The sequence below is a fragment of the Dipodomys ordii genome, unplaced genomic scaffold, assembly GCF_000151885.1.
Source record: "Dipodomys ordii isolate 6190 unplaced genomic scaffold, Dord_2.0 Scaffold25, whole genome shotgun sequence".
Taxonomy (NCBI): Eukaryota; Metazoa; Chordata; class Mammalia; order Rodentia; family Heteromyidae; genus Dipodomys; species Dipodomys ordii.
The window spans coordinates 2573984-2590159 of NW_012267241.1; positions in this window are offsets into that span (position 1 = coordinate 2573984).

Genomic DNA, 16176 nt, shown 5'->3' on the forward strand with positions numbered 1-16176 from the left:
TTTTTCAACACAATAAACTCCATTCCTTTCTCTCTTTTTTTGGTCTTTTTTATGTTTAATTGGAGATAAGTCTCATGGACTTTCTTTTTTTATGTTTTTATTGTAAAAATGGTGTACAGAGGGGGTACAGTTACATGAGTAAGGTAATGAGTACATTTCCTATTGAGCATTGTTATCTCCTCCTTTGTTTTTCCCCTACTATCCATTCCTCCCCAATTCCCCCTCCCCATGAAGTTGTAAAGTTCATTTTCTACATAGTGTCTTGTACATCTCATTGTTGCAATGATATGTATTCTTGTTTCAACATTTTGTTATTTCCATTTCTTTCTTTCACTGTCACACACATATGAATTGTTTGGTTAAGATATTTCTGATCTTCATACTACCTGTAAACAATTATTGTTTAATTACCAACGAAAGGTATGCTTCTGTTTTCATTGGCCTACAGATATTTTTGAAAGGATAAATGGGTTGGGGAAAGTGGCATCACTAATTAAAAGCAGATGCTGGAGTAAACTGCTAGTTCTGACCACACATACTTTCCATGATATTACAGCATGCATATCACATCTTTTATTATTTCTTCTACAAAATACTCAAATTATGCAATCATTGCTAAAGTATTATAAAACAGTGTCACATTCCTTAGATATTCTTTCATTTATGTTTTTCTATTCCCTTTTTTAAAAAATACGTATTTTAAAACCTGAAAGCAAATCCTCATGTTAGAATCACACATTTAGATTATGAATATTTGTATATAGAAGTGTCTTTTGTTTCTAATTGTTTATGTGAGCAGATGATGAAAAAATTACAAATAAAATATAAAGTCCATTTTTAGTAAAAATTGCTATAATTTTTATCTTTGAAATCTTTTTAAAGGCCTATCTCCAAATTTTGTCAAATGCCTAAATTCTAGAGTTTAAAGGCTTCAACCTGCTAATTTAGACAGAACAAAATTATTGTGTATGATTCCAAGTTTTAGAATTTATAAATAAATCTGCTCTAAATGTTTGCATGCAGGTTTATGTGTTGATATAGTTTATCAATTAATTTGGGTAAATATAAAAATATATAATTGCAAAATCATATGGTAATGGTATATTCTGTTTTGTGATAATCTGCTAAACTGTGTGCCAAAGTGGATGTATCTTTTTGAATTTTTTTAAATCAGAAATGAGTGACAATTGTTTGTTTGGCATCTTGCTAAAGTTTGACATTGTAATAAAAGAAATCATTTCAGCCGGGTGCTGGTGACTCATACCTGTAATCCTAGCTTCTCAGGAGGCTGAGATCGGAAACCAGCCCAGATAGAAAAGCCCATGAGACTCTTAGCTCCAACTAATCACCAAAAAACCAAAAGTGGTGCTTTGGTGCAAAGTGGCAGAGCACTAACTTTGAGCAAAAAAGCTCAAGGACATTGCCCAGGCCCTGAGTTCAAGCTCCATTACCTCCCAAAAAAGTCATTTCATATGTGTTTGGTAATACCTCATTGACTTTTCTTCCTTCCCTATAACTTATTTTTCCATTTTTATCAATGCATATAAAAACATGACCATGTTAACCCTCATTCATGCTCTGTTAGTTGGCTCTTTCCATACACACACACACACACACACAAACAGATAGATAGATATAGTGTAGTGTAAAGGCGTTTGCCACATTCATTAATGTGTATATACCCATATATATATATATATATATATATATATATAAGGGTATATATATATAATATATATTATATACCATATATATATATAAAAACCCTCTATTGTTCAATAGCTTTCAGCATGCTTCTGTTTGCTGTCTTCATAGATTGCTATTATACATTTATTTATTATACATGTATTTTGAAGCTCTAACACAGTGTCCAGGCCATGAGTTAAAGCCCCAAGACACTCTCTCTCTCTATCTCTCTCTCTCTCATTCTCTATATATGCACACACATGTGTGTACATACATATATGTTCACATGAATATATACGTATCTGTATATCCATACATTCATACATATATGTACATACAAACACAGTAAAACTCCTTTGTACTATTAATTTATGCTAACAAAAGCAAAATAAAACCATTGAATAGCATGATGATTTGGATTTGAAAATGATTCCATTCTAAAATGCCTAGGCTAGCAAAGTACAGAGAAACTTTAAAACATCACTAATGTTGGGACCATAGTCTTGGTTCTTAGAAAACTGAGTACATACAAAATTCATTCTTCTTGTTCATGGAGTAATGATTTTCAGAAGTGGCTGAACAAGAGTTATGGAACCTCTATTCCTTTCCAAATAGCAAATCTCAAAGTGCCTGGTGTGTCTGGGGACTTTCAGAGATGATCCCAAGTGTTAAAACTTGTGAGATGTACAGGTGATTATTCTTGTACGTCCTCATTATATCTTCATGTGGCCAAATACAAAATGCACCTGTGACATTGAAGAATAACAAGGGATTACATGATGAACACCTATGGTAAGAAGTGAATTTCTTACTAGAACAAAATTGCCTTGCCTCTGGTATCTGGTGACAAATGCTTTGTCATTAGTCTGATAAACAGAACACAGAAAAAAGCAGTTAACTTGCACCTGGCAAGTATAATATTTCACTCTTACCAACATGCTCTAGTGTTTCTCCTGCAATGAGACTGAAAAAGAACAGGGCATTATGTCAATTGGGGTGATTGATTTTGTCTGTCAGAATTCAGTTTCTTCAGCCCAATATTGCCAGGATAAAGTTATGGATGGAATACTGGGGCTCTATTGGAACACCTTCTAATTCTATAGGGTTTGGTAGTAAAAGTTAATGGAAGACTAACAGGCAAAGCTAATCAATACTATTATTAGTCAGCCTGGTGGATATCTCCAGAAATAATGACTGAAAGGAAACACTAGAACTAGTGAAATAATGAAAATCCTTTTCAAAATCTCTGCTGCATTATGTATATGCCTAGTTTTTCATCAGCTATTGATAACACATTTGTGCATATTTTCCTGTACACTACACTTTACTAAGTTGCTGTTCAAAATAAGTAAAATACTCAGCAATATAAGGGAAGCATGATCATGTAACTCAGAATTATAGCATTCATATGTCTGTTTATTTTTAAACCCTTAAGTCAGTGCTGCTGCTCAGCTGAAGTATTAGTTGAAGAGGAAGCCATAAAAAGGTAGCAGAGGACAAGATTCATAAACACCAACAGCATCATTGCATTGTGGAAATACAGTAGTGTCTGTGGTAGTTCTCCTTTTATGTGTCATTATTCATTCCTCTTGATTTTGCATTGCTTCCTTATGACTTTTTACTTACATTTTCAGAAACTATAATAATTAATAATTATATTGACAAATATCAAGAAAAGATCATGACAAATGGGGTGTTTAACTCCAAAATCCTGGGTGAAAAGTGTATGGAGTAATAGATGTGAACTTGAGTTCTTCCCCCTCAAAATGTGCTGTATCTCTTAAAATACAGATGACGGGACTATATTGGCAAAGAGTACTCCTGTAGAAGTAGGGAGGAAAGATGTCTTGTAGAAGGACAAGTGAAAGAAATTACTGCAATGGCCAATTGCCATTTTCTAATTCACTGGAATGTCAACAGTTCTTCCTTGAAGACTTCTCAGCCGTGTTTGCTATTGGAGGGAAGTAGAGTTTTACTATCTACTAGTGAAGCTGTAGAAAAATAGGTATGTCTCTTCAACTGTGATTTGAAAAAAGGTTAGGAATTATGATTAATTAGGTAACAGGCTGCTATGTCCCTAGACTCTGGATCTAGGGCTGCTAACACAAAGCCTATTGTGAATTTACAACTTAAACCCAGTGAGTGTTTCTCTAGTTGTTTTGCTTTGTGTTCCTATAATGTTTTAAAGTCATTCATGATATGTAAGTTTTGAAATTATTTAAATCATTCTATGGTTTTATTGCTTAAAATAGCTAGAATCAGTTTCTTAGCCTTGGTCAAAAACTTTGACCAAGACTACTCAAGCCTCATCTAAATGAATATGATAGCAACAGTAGGAAGATAGTGTCATCCACAACTTACAGATGAGAACATCGACATTGGGAACAATTTAATTAAATAACCAAAGTCACATTTCTACTAAGTGTTAGAAAAGAATTTTATTCTCTCTCTTTCTTGTACGATTTCACATTTTAATGTGATAAGGGAATGCTCCATAGGAGAAAAATGTTGTTGTGTGCAGAAAACTTAGGAACTTGAAGATATGTTAAACTACTATTCTTCCAAAAGTCTGTGATATGTCTTATTCAGAGTTGCATATTGTTATTATTGTTTTATGAATAATAATAATTTTATGAATAATACCTAGTGTATTACCATTTTAGCCTGAGCTAAGAACTCAAATTGTGTATGATCATTTTTAAACAATTTGCTTTTGCCTTCAGGTGTTACCTCTCCTTTCTTTTTTATAAGTAATTTTACAAATTAATTTTATTTTGTAATGTTTTTATATTTTGTACAGTTTTTATATTTTGTACAATTTTTAACATTTTACAAATTTTAGGTATGAACTTGAAATATTTTAAGACCATGACCAAATCAAGCTGGAATTGCCAGTTCCTAATGTATTTTTTCCATCTTATTGCTCTTGAAGTAACTACTGTTACCTAAATGGGTGTGTTAAGATACTTCTTTACCCTTTAATAATACAGTTTAATTATGATATGAGAAACTATGCTAAATCCTGAAAGCATAAAAGAAATGGTATATTGTCTCTGTCTTTAAGCACTTATGGGCTAGTAAGGAGGCAAGACTATAAAAACAAAATACTTTGTAATATCTAAAGTCAGGTAAAGGATAGGATTCAGAAAAGACTTTCCAGAAGATTGGCAGTGGAAGTAATTATTAAAGATGAGAAAGGAATTTTCCTGGAAACAGAAATGAGGTTGGGAAAATTAAAATTCAGGTACCATAGCTCCAAAGGATACAAAAGGGTGAAAGTAAATTGAGTCAATGAAATCAATCTGTCTTGTAAGTAAATCATGAGATCTAACTGTATGTAACATTTTGAAAAGGCACAAAAACTGGCTGAAGGGCAAACATTTATACCTTCATAAAAACTTGAACAGAAATGAAAATATGTAGAAATGTACAGTGATTATGAATAAATCCAAGAAAAAATGGTTACAAATTAGTAATTTTTGCTGATATTTTAGCTACAGTGGTAAGGAAAGAGAGTTCTAAACTCAATTTTGTTTTCTTTCTTTAATTAGAAATATACAAAGAATTAATATAGTTGGTTCATTTTTGTCACATTGATAAATACCTGAATTGATTTCAAAGGAAGAATCATTATTTGTCTCAAAGTTTCAGTAGTTTCAGTCCGAGGTTTTGTGTTTTTCATTTTTGGATGTCTGTGTACAATTTGGATGTGTTAACAAAAACATTTATCTTCTTTGTCTTACACCCACATGAGAGGAAAAAAATGCAACCTTTGTCATTCTCAAACCTAATTTTCTTTGCTTGACATAATGGTTTCCAGTTCCAGTTAATCAATTACCCTAAAAGTACCATGATTTCATTCTTTGTTTTTTCTTTGTTTCTGTCAATTCTGTAGCTTTCACTCGGTATTTTTTGTTTTGCTTTTGTTCAACTTCCTTGCTCATGGCTGGTGCAGTATCCCCAGCCACACTACAATCTGACATTTTTTCTGCCTGATTGGAGATAGAATTTTGCAGAAATTTCTACCCAGGATGCCTTGGAACCACAATTCTCCAAGTCTTGGGCCCCTGAATAGCTAGATTACAGTCATGAGTCGCCAGCTTCCACAGCTTTATTCTTTTTTATGGATGAATAGTACAGATTTATACAGATCAGTTTTAAAGCCAAATTTGACCTGTGTATAGATAGAGGTATCTAACTTTCTTCACTCTTCACACAAGGTGGTATCCACTTCAAGGTACACATTCAATCCCACCTTGCTTATGATTAGAGCTCCCAACGATTCTTTCCACAGAGGCTTACCATTGGTATTAGTGCATCTCAAGAATATATGTCGTCTGACAATAGATGTAGTATCTCCCTTCTGTATCTATTAAAACACATGTGTACAATAAGCCTAGAATTTCTATTAGAATATTTGTTAATAATTCCTATGAGAATATTGCTAATAATTTCTATTAGAATATTATAAGAAGCAAATTTGTGTCAAAAAGAAGTCCACACTTAGAGCTAACATGTTTCAAACAAATGTGAACAAATATATGATGGAATTCAAATACATGAATGGCCTATTCGATCTATGTATGATGAGATGATGCATTTATAGAAGAGCTTCCATAAGAGTAAATTTATATGTACAATGTTTCAAGTCACTCATTTCTTAGAATGTTTTGCATTATTCCTTTCACTGATATCTGGTATTCTGTAAATACAGAAAGCATGAATTAGTTGCTAAGAACATTTCTTTCGAGATCTGGTACTTAAAAGTATCTTCCAGAAATAATACTTTCAAATGAATCGTAATGATGTTTAGCCAGCCCTGATGCTCTTTGTCTTCCACAGAAATACTGTGCATTATTTTATTTCAGATTGTATTTTGGTGAAGTTCTACTAAATCCTATTGTGAATTCACTGCAAACATCAGTGCTCCAGAAAAGCACTCATCAGCTTTTTCAAAGTAATAATATAAATAAACAAAAGTTTCCAATTCACAACTCGTACGGCATTTTCTCCCTGTATGACTCCACTGCGTCAACTAGTCTGCCAAAAATACCTCATGCATATATATGGTTTTAATAAGCATCTGAGTCACTTCCTTATATTCCTGTTAACCAAAAAGTGTTGTCAGTCTCTTCCCCATGTCCTTAGCCCCCATTGTAATCTAGCAAAGTTCATATGCATCAGAAATACAACATAATGATATTTTGTCATACTACATTAATGTATGAACTCCTCCATTATTCATCTATTTATTTATCATTCACAAAATAATTCAAGGTTTCTTGGGTCCAGCTTAACATATTGGGGATGCAACGTAGCTCACATGGAGCACCTATAAATACAAACATTGACCACAATCATAAGCATGTAGGATAGTGAAATTACTTTATATTCAATGTAAATGTGAAAAGCCATTTGATTTTGTATGATTTTCCTGAATTCTTCATCTACTGTCTTGGAAAGAAAATTACTTGTTCAGTGTAATGTGAAGTTTATTATGATCCTTAAACTTATATAATACTATCTATTGTATAAAAATTTCCATCACTTGGTCTCCAAATGATGTCCTCATCAATATGGAACCCTTGGGATTGAGGGAAGGGCATGTGGATTAGACAGCCTCACATCCATGGGAAGAGGAAGGGACTCTTTAGACAAGTGTTTGTTCTCAGTGTCCTGGCATCTTGTTCACTTGGCGCTCCTTATTCTGTAGTGTTCTGATGTGAAGTTTCTGATTGGTGGAGCCATGGTACATTCTTATATCTATGTGAAGGCTCTAGAAAGCATTCATCATCTTCTTTTTTATTTATTTACTCATTCAACAATTCCATAGTTCTCCCTGATGGCAGATCTCTGATTCTTCATTTTGTTTTGTTTTGTTTTTTTCTGATTATCTGACATCAACTTAGGGAGGTACCTAGCCCAACAGGCCAAACTCCATTCAAGGACAGCTGTCTTTCAATTCTGCATCCCTGCCACTGAGGAAATTAAAACAATGATGAAAATAAACACTGAGCCCTCTCTTTACTTGTCTATGACATATTGTCAAGCTTACTTGGATGTGGTGTCTCTCAGAGTCCTTTGGGACAGCATCCTCACAGAGGCCCACACAGGTAGGTAAAAAGAAACCCCACCAGCATATTCCTGCCTCTGCTGTCTTCTCCCAATCCTCAAAACAGTAAAGAACTAAGATTTTCACTTACTTCTCTTACTAACCCTCTCTAAATCTACCAAGATATTTTAGCTGCCAGAGGAGAAGAAAAATCTCTCTTTTACAAGTAGAGTCTCCAGGACTAACCCTCTTTATAATAAATATGGAAAAAATTGATCATTCTCCCCTAAAAATATATTCATTTTTTGCTAATATTCATGTGATACGGTAAATAGTTCCTTGGTATTATTTTGATTTTTCTCCTGTTGCAAACTTAAATTTGCCCCAACGTGATGCCAGATATGGGGCTGGGTAAGTATCTGGTATTAAGATAACCAGATGAGCAGATGAAATCTAACTATTCATCCCTTCGTACAATTAATTACAAGTTACTTTAGATCCTATAGAACAGTGGGGGGAGGTTCTGAAAGAGGGAAAATGGTGGATTTCTGTATGTACTTGAGGTACTAGATAGTGAAGGTCTGACAGAATTTTACTGAAATCTACATGGTAAGAGCCAGAATGTGAAATCTTATTTGAATTAACCAGAAACAGACTATATTACAAGATGCAGCAAACCTCACAATACTTTCTGCTGTGCCTGCCATAGTAAATCACCTTAAAAGTTTAATCAATCTTATAACTGAACTGCTTCAGTGGAATATTTTCAGACATATGTTGATCATCTGCCTTCCACTTCCTCTTTTGCCTCCCTCCTAGACTTGAGATATGTGTAGTCTCTAAAGGTGAATAAATTTGGTCTCTGAATAAGCCATACACAGCTTCCCTGGATTTAGAAAAGGAACCAATTCCCTAAGTATTGCTACATGTTTTCCTCATCTTGTTCTAGTCCAGTCTCTCTTGGCTTCTTCTTGCTACTGGCTGAGGTCACTTTTCTATCTGAAACTTGTATGTTCTTCCTGCTCCTTGGAAGAGACATCTTACTGGTGTCCCCATGATTCATCCACCGCACATCTCTCAGGTGTTTGCTCAAGTGACAGTCTTCTCACTGCCACTCTTAAAATACTCTTTGTGTTTGTCAATCACTCTTTATCCCAGTAACACATTGAAATCTGACATACCTTTATTTTACTCGCTTATGTAATGATTTTTCCCTTTCTCCTTCTCCCTGGAGCATTCTCTAGTTGAGCAGAGATTATTGTGTGTTGTGTTCACTGCTAAATTCTCAGAGATTACAGCAGTGCATGCAATCAACAGATAAATAGGAAAGAGAAACAAAATTGTCAGGGTTCTTCTCAATTGCACAGATAGACATGCATGCATACCTGAATATACACAGGGATACAAAGTACATATTTTTGTGCCCGACTTGCTGCTTTAGGGAACCAGGGTCTTGATGACAGGTCACAAGTTTTATGCATTCAAAATGGAGAAACACTTTTCAAAATCTGGTAGTTATCAGAGTGGATAGGCCTGGAGAATTCTGTGGAATTCTTTTCCTACTTACTTTAAATGGAACACAGATACCTAAAAGGTTAGGGACAATGGCAAATTATAAGACCCATTGCAACAATGAGATGTACAAGTCGTTATGTCGAAAAATGAACTTTACAACTTTGGCAGTGGGTTGGGGGCTGGGGGTGGAAGATGGGAAGGGATGTGAAAGGGAAACAAAGGAGGAGACAACAATGCTTCATAAGAAATGTACTTATTATCTTGCCCATGTAATTGTAACCTCTCTATGTGGTATTTTCACAATAAAAATAAAAGGACTTATCAATGCACAGAAGGAAGCAGTGTAATCTCAGATCTTGAAAAAAAGTTCAACTAAATAGAAAAGTCAGAAAATTATAAATATTTATCTATTGATAAAAATCTCTGTTATAGGAAACAAGTAAAAAACACAAAAGAAACTATAATTTTATTATGCATAAAAAATCACAACAGGAAAAACTTGGAAAAAATTATATTAAGTGAAGTAAGCCAGGCACAAAGAAACACAGGTCCCATGGTTTCCCTTATTTGCAATATCTAGTAGATGTATGAGTCAAGAGGAAAAAGTCAGATAATGTGATGTTAGGAAAATGAATCCTTAGATAGGTATTTTAATGTTTTTTTTTCTTTCATGCATGTGTTTCTAATGCATTTATAAGATTATTTCTTTGTTGCTTTGTATGTCCCTCTCCCACAGTATAACTCCCTGCTTTCAATATATTTGATGTCAGTATAACTTGTGGAGGAGATGGGGAAAAACAAGTCGTTTAAGGATTCAGGTGGACCTGTTGCAACAATGAGAAGTACAAATTGTCATGTCAAAAACGAGCTTTACAATGTGGGGATTGGGTGGGGGGGGAGGGGAGAGGCTGGGAAGGGATGGGAAGGGTAAACAAAGGAGGAGGCTGCAATGCTTGGTAAGAAATGTATGCATTATCTTGCCTATGTAATTGCAACCCCTCTGTACAGTATGTTCACAAATAAAATAAAATAAAATAAAAAAAGAAATGTACTCATTACCTTGACCATGTAATTGTAACCCCTCTGTACGGTATTTTCACAACAACAACAAAAAATCTCAGTAAATCCTCATCCCACCATTAAAAGGTTAAAATAAGATGAAATCAAAAAAAAATCACAACAAAATTGGCCAGACTTCATAATGATATATAATTAAGTAGTAATATGAAAATTCTTTTTTCAGAACTTGTTAATTATGGAAATATTCAAACATGAATAAAAATAGAGTAAAAATATAAGAAAACTTTTCTATACCCAGTACTTAGTGTTAACAATGATCGATGTCCTCTATATAATAGCAAGTTTTGATGCTCTTTGTGTAATGCCAAAATAAGATCAGTTTTTCTCTTTCTTCTATAAGACAATGAAAAAAATGTCCACATTGTGTTTAGAATTTCACAAAATGTATATTCAGTCCCCCAACACCTAGAAGTATATTTCTCTATGTATTTAAGACTGAGGGATATAATGAAAGAAGAGGTCAAGTTTATAAAACAGCTAGTATTACCCTATTATTTTTTTTTCTCTTAGTTGAAACAGGATCTAACTATGTGTGCATGGCTGTCTCTGAACTCATGATGTAGCTTAGAGTAGCTTTAAACTAATGATTCTTCTGCCTCTACCTCCTTAATACAGAGAGTATAGGTATTTATTTACATACCTGACTCGTCCTCATTTTTAAATATTAAGTTGAGATTCATAGATTGGGGGATACTTGTTTAAAATTATATAACTGATTGAAAGAGGAATGATTTGGACTCACATGATGACAAAATTGTTCTTCAGTTAAATATGACTCTTTAATGAGAGTTGAATTCCTGGTACACTGACAGAATTTTTTGTTTAGTATTAAAACTATTTTTGTTCTTTCTTTAGTTATTCTATAAGTTGTTGAGCATGGGCACTGATCCAAGTAAATTACATAATTTTTGTTTATTATTGATTCCTAGGATCTATTCAAGGTCTGTATTTCTTGTATAAATTGTATTAATAAGAATAGGGATTAAGAAATAATATACGTTAAAAGTAATAGCTACCCTAAATAATCCTACCTATTGAACAAATACTAACCTCTAGATGAACTTATAAAACATGCTTTATCATAAACGATAACACCACCAAAATGTAAGAAGAAAATTTTATTGTTAGAATGAATCTATTTATTTGGAAGCAAAAGATTTAACAGTGTCTCTACACTTAATTTTCTATTAAAAACTCATTGAAGCATATACTATAACCCATGATACAGAGAAATAAACTGCTTATTGATACTTCCAATGGAAAAATCAATCAGCATTATTCATTAGGTTCTGTATTTTAACTTGGATAGCACAATGTTTTCTTAAAATAACGTGGTATACGTGTGTATATACCAATTGGTACATATATTTGTATTACATATATGTATATGTGAAATTTGTGGAAATTGAATTAGATACAAATAGATACAAATTAATTAGAAATTATAGCATAAATTCAAATGTTCATTTAACTTGATGAGCCAATATGGAATTGTGAGAAAACAAATTTTTGTAGTTTATTTCAGTAGTTTAATTCTGTACTCTGAGCCTTTTTTTAGGGAACTAACATAGTAATATGCCTGGTATTTATGAAAAAAGATAATTCTTCACCTTCAAGGAAATAGGAATTACTTGAATTACATTGTGTTTTTGAATTAGATTATTTAGATGCAGAAAAGAGGAGGAACACAAAGAATTTACACAAAAGAATAATTATGTTTTTAGATTTCTATTCGATGCTTATATTTGCCTATGTAATATAATTTCAGGAAGGAAGGGCAGGAAAAAACCCAAATCTTATACCAAATATTCTTCCCCCATTGACTTAAGTCATTAATTTGAAAATATGACCCTTTTCAGAAGTCTCTTGTTTTATGGGCTCTACATTATTTGGAGAAAAAAAATGCAGGAAAAGGTGTCAATGGCTGTCTTTCTTTATTACAGCTGTAATAAATTTTCTTGAAAATGTTCCTGTAAAAGTTTATATGCAACATAAACCTAGACTTTTCCTACAACACACACACACACACACACACACACAAACACACACACACACACCAGTCACACAAATTCAAAAACACACATACATACAAATTATAAGTGCACACAAACACACGGACAATCTACACATATAATTTACTTCTACACACCTATAGGATCTCACTGGAGCCAAAAATGTCACTTATGTGGGAAATCTTGAACTTCAGAGTTAACAACATACGCTATTACTGGCATGTGCTCGCTACAGTATCTTTAGCTCTTCCCACTGTAAAATAATTTATCAGGATTTAAGCATTAATAGTACCATTTCATTGCCATGCATTTATAATGTACTCTGAATTACTTCTTATAGGACAGTGCTAAAGTAATGTATTATAGGTGGCAAACTCTCTTTAATGAGACCATTCATTCAATCACTCAACAAATACTGAGTATCGATTCGCTTCTAGGCACTTTTCTTGGCAGAAAACTTACACTAATGGTATTAAACAATGTTTCTGTTCAAGAAACAGGTAACAAACAAGAATACATTACTTTAAAAACTATGCAATAAATATATGACAAGAGAAATTTTAAGACATGTCCTTAATTAACTGTTAGAAGGGTGGATGGGAGGAGAGATTGGAGAAGTTAATCAGTTTATGGCTAGGAAACAAACCAACCAAAACTTTTTCTTCATTTCAGGAATGTATACTGCAACCTTGATTCAAAACTTCTAGGAGCAATCTGGCCTGTTAGGTGCCATTGAATTCTGCTTACAACCTCAAACACTCCTAAAGAAACAAGCGCTTTTCCTGAGGGAGTGTTTTCCTACCACAGACACCCTCTGCGCCATGTCTTTGTGATTTTATGTATCTATATACATATAAATGCCCACCTCACTCAGTGCTCATGATTTATGTTTCTCTTTCCCAATTTAGGACCAGCGATCATATTTCCAACTGCTACCTAGCCTTGCTGCTGATGTTTATTAGAATTTCTTCCAGGACCTGGCTACTGTCTTCAGGAATGGATCAACAAAACTCTTTATTCTATTTTAGACATCCCTTATTCTCAAGAGTTTTAGTGTAACATATCCAAATATGAAATATGCATATGGTGTTTTGACAAATATAAGACACATTAAAGATGTCTAACATCAGAAGATGTTTTGTATTTAATGGTTTGTTAGATTCTATGAAATCCAATGAACACTAAAAAAAAAAAGTCAGGTGATGGGTAGAACAGAGTGGGCATTATTTTACATATGGAGAGCAAGGAGAGTCCCCTCAATATAGTAAGGAGTAGAAGAGCTTAAGTATATGCCTATGGATGGGAAGTCTCACTATACATGCCCTTAAAAGCCTGGGAAGGCCTCAGAAATCAGATATGTCTATAACATTCATTTTCCTTTCTGTGTGAGAGCTAGTCTTAAAGGAACTCCTTGTCCTAGTGTCCCTGAAAGTTTGTCATGAGACCCTAATAGGACAAGTATCCTATGCTTAACACCAAGGAAAGAAATGCTCCATGGAGAATTTAAGAAGAATCTGTACAAACAGAAATCATTAGGTTTCCCTCTCTATCCATTCATTTCATACCATTAGGTCATATCTTTTCTTTTACTATATTTATAGGCAAATCTCTCTTTCTCTCTGTAATACTTAGAATAAAACTACATAGTTTTCTCAAGGTCTTTAGAGCTTCAATTTTGAAGTCTGTATCATGTAAAATGTGTTATATATACATATGTATTTGTGTATATACATGTATTATATATATCTATGTACTTGTATATATGCACACATATAGTGTATATGTATATAGTGAATATGCATAAATATTAATATATATGCACATTTATTACCATGTTTTCCTGCCTTTTACTAGTATAGGAGCATCAGTCATGATATTTGCAGCAGCAAAGATATTGTTTCTTCTCCAATATACATGTTTGTGTCTATGTGTCTCTATGTGTATATAAATACATTTACCCTCAGATAGATGTGTCTGTACATTTAGGTGAAGCTAAGATATTATTTGTACATCATATAATTCATGCATCTTAAGCATACGATCAATACTTTTTAGTATTTTCCTAGTTTTGAAAACTTACCTAAATCAGTTTAGTTTAAAGTTGTCTGTCCCACATGGATTATAGTATAAAATAGTATTTCATGTGTTTATTGGCCATTTATCTATTTTCCTTGACAAAAGTCATGTTCAGATAATACTCCTATTTTTAATTGGGTAATGTGATGTTTTATTATTAAATTATAAGGGTTGTCTTTGTGTCCTAGGTCTGATTTATTTAAAATGGGAAAAAGTATAATTTTTTATGCAATGTGGATTTATGTTGTGATCTATTAGGCCATTTGAGCAAAAGTTGATCTCCTTGTGTTCAAACTTGTAATTATTTTATTTATACTAACTGCATCATTTTGAGGTTTGAGCACAGTTTGATATCCTGTTGCAATCCAGCCAGAAGAATTAAAACAAGCTAAAAAAACGGCACTGTTGCTCCTTTTTAAAAAACACATTTTCTTTTTGCCAACTGCTGGAGCTCCATCTCATGCTATTGTGAGACTCCTTATCTCTGAGAACAGGACAGACAGCAGGTTCAGGATGCAGGGTCAACTCAGCTCACCTCAGTGCAGAATCTTGGGTCATCTCTGAAATAAACACAAACTTCAGTAGTCATTATTGTGCTGAGTTTGCAGTAGAGGTTTTCTCAAAGATGGCCTGACTGTTAGGAAGGAGGTCAGCGTGTTAGCCTTGATGAAAACATAATTCTGGTCTTGAATAATTAATTCAACAATTCATAATGCATAGTAAAAGGGTGAAGCTCCAGGAAGGTACGGGGTTTCCCAGCAGCTCTCCCAGGCAAGGCTGATGTCAGGAAGGAAAGGACAAAATGCCGCAACTTGAGTAAATAATGGAAAAGCCATCAAAATCCTTAAAGAAGAAAAGCAGCAAGTCCCCTTCGTGCCCACGTACTTATAAACTAATCATTCTGTTCTTAGAAGTGCATAAGTAGAATCTCATGTTTTTAAAATAGAAATGCAATAGTAAGAAATACAAACCTGTCCTATAATGCTCACAAAACCCCAAAATACCAACCCGAGAAAGAAAAGGACTGCTCATTAAAATGAAGGAATGGACATACTCTGGAAGTTAGAGTCTTGTTTTTAAAGAGAAAAGCAAAACAAAACAAAAATAAATGATGTTTTTCCCCTCTCAGTCTGCCTTAGGTGCCTGATGATTAATTCTAAGTAAGTCTCTTTGATCAAAGCCCCATTGTAATATTTCAATCTCTCTGTCTATATATGTGGGTGCATGGAAAGAACAGCAAAACTGAAAATTCCTGGTTATTTCCTCCTATTAATGAAAAAGGGATTTTAGAAAAAGTTGAAAGAAGGGAGAGGAGAAGAGAGGAAAAGAGGGGAGTGGAAGGGAGAAAAAGGTGGTTCTTATGGATATTTTAGCTTGAGTACAGAAAGATGAAATTATTTGAGTCATCTCACAGGAACTGTATAACACAGGTCTATTGTCCAGTGAGAGAAACTTGAGAAATAAAAAACAATACCAAGGCTGGGGAAAGATGATTGCAAGAAGCATCAGTTTTCTTAAGTGCAGCATACCCAGTGACTTTCAACGCCTTTGTACAGTGAAACGTAATTAGACCCCTTACAGGACTCTTCCACGCAGTAAACACACTTTCTATTTTGATCTGATATCATCAAAACATATTTTTTTTAAGGTTTTTTTTTTATTTTATTTTATTTGTGAACATACTGTACAGAGGGGTTACAATTGCATGGGCAGGATAATGCGTACATTTCTTACCAAGCATTGCAGCCTCCTCCT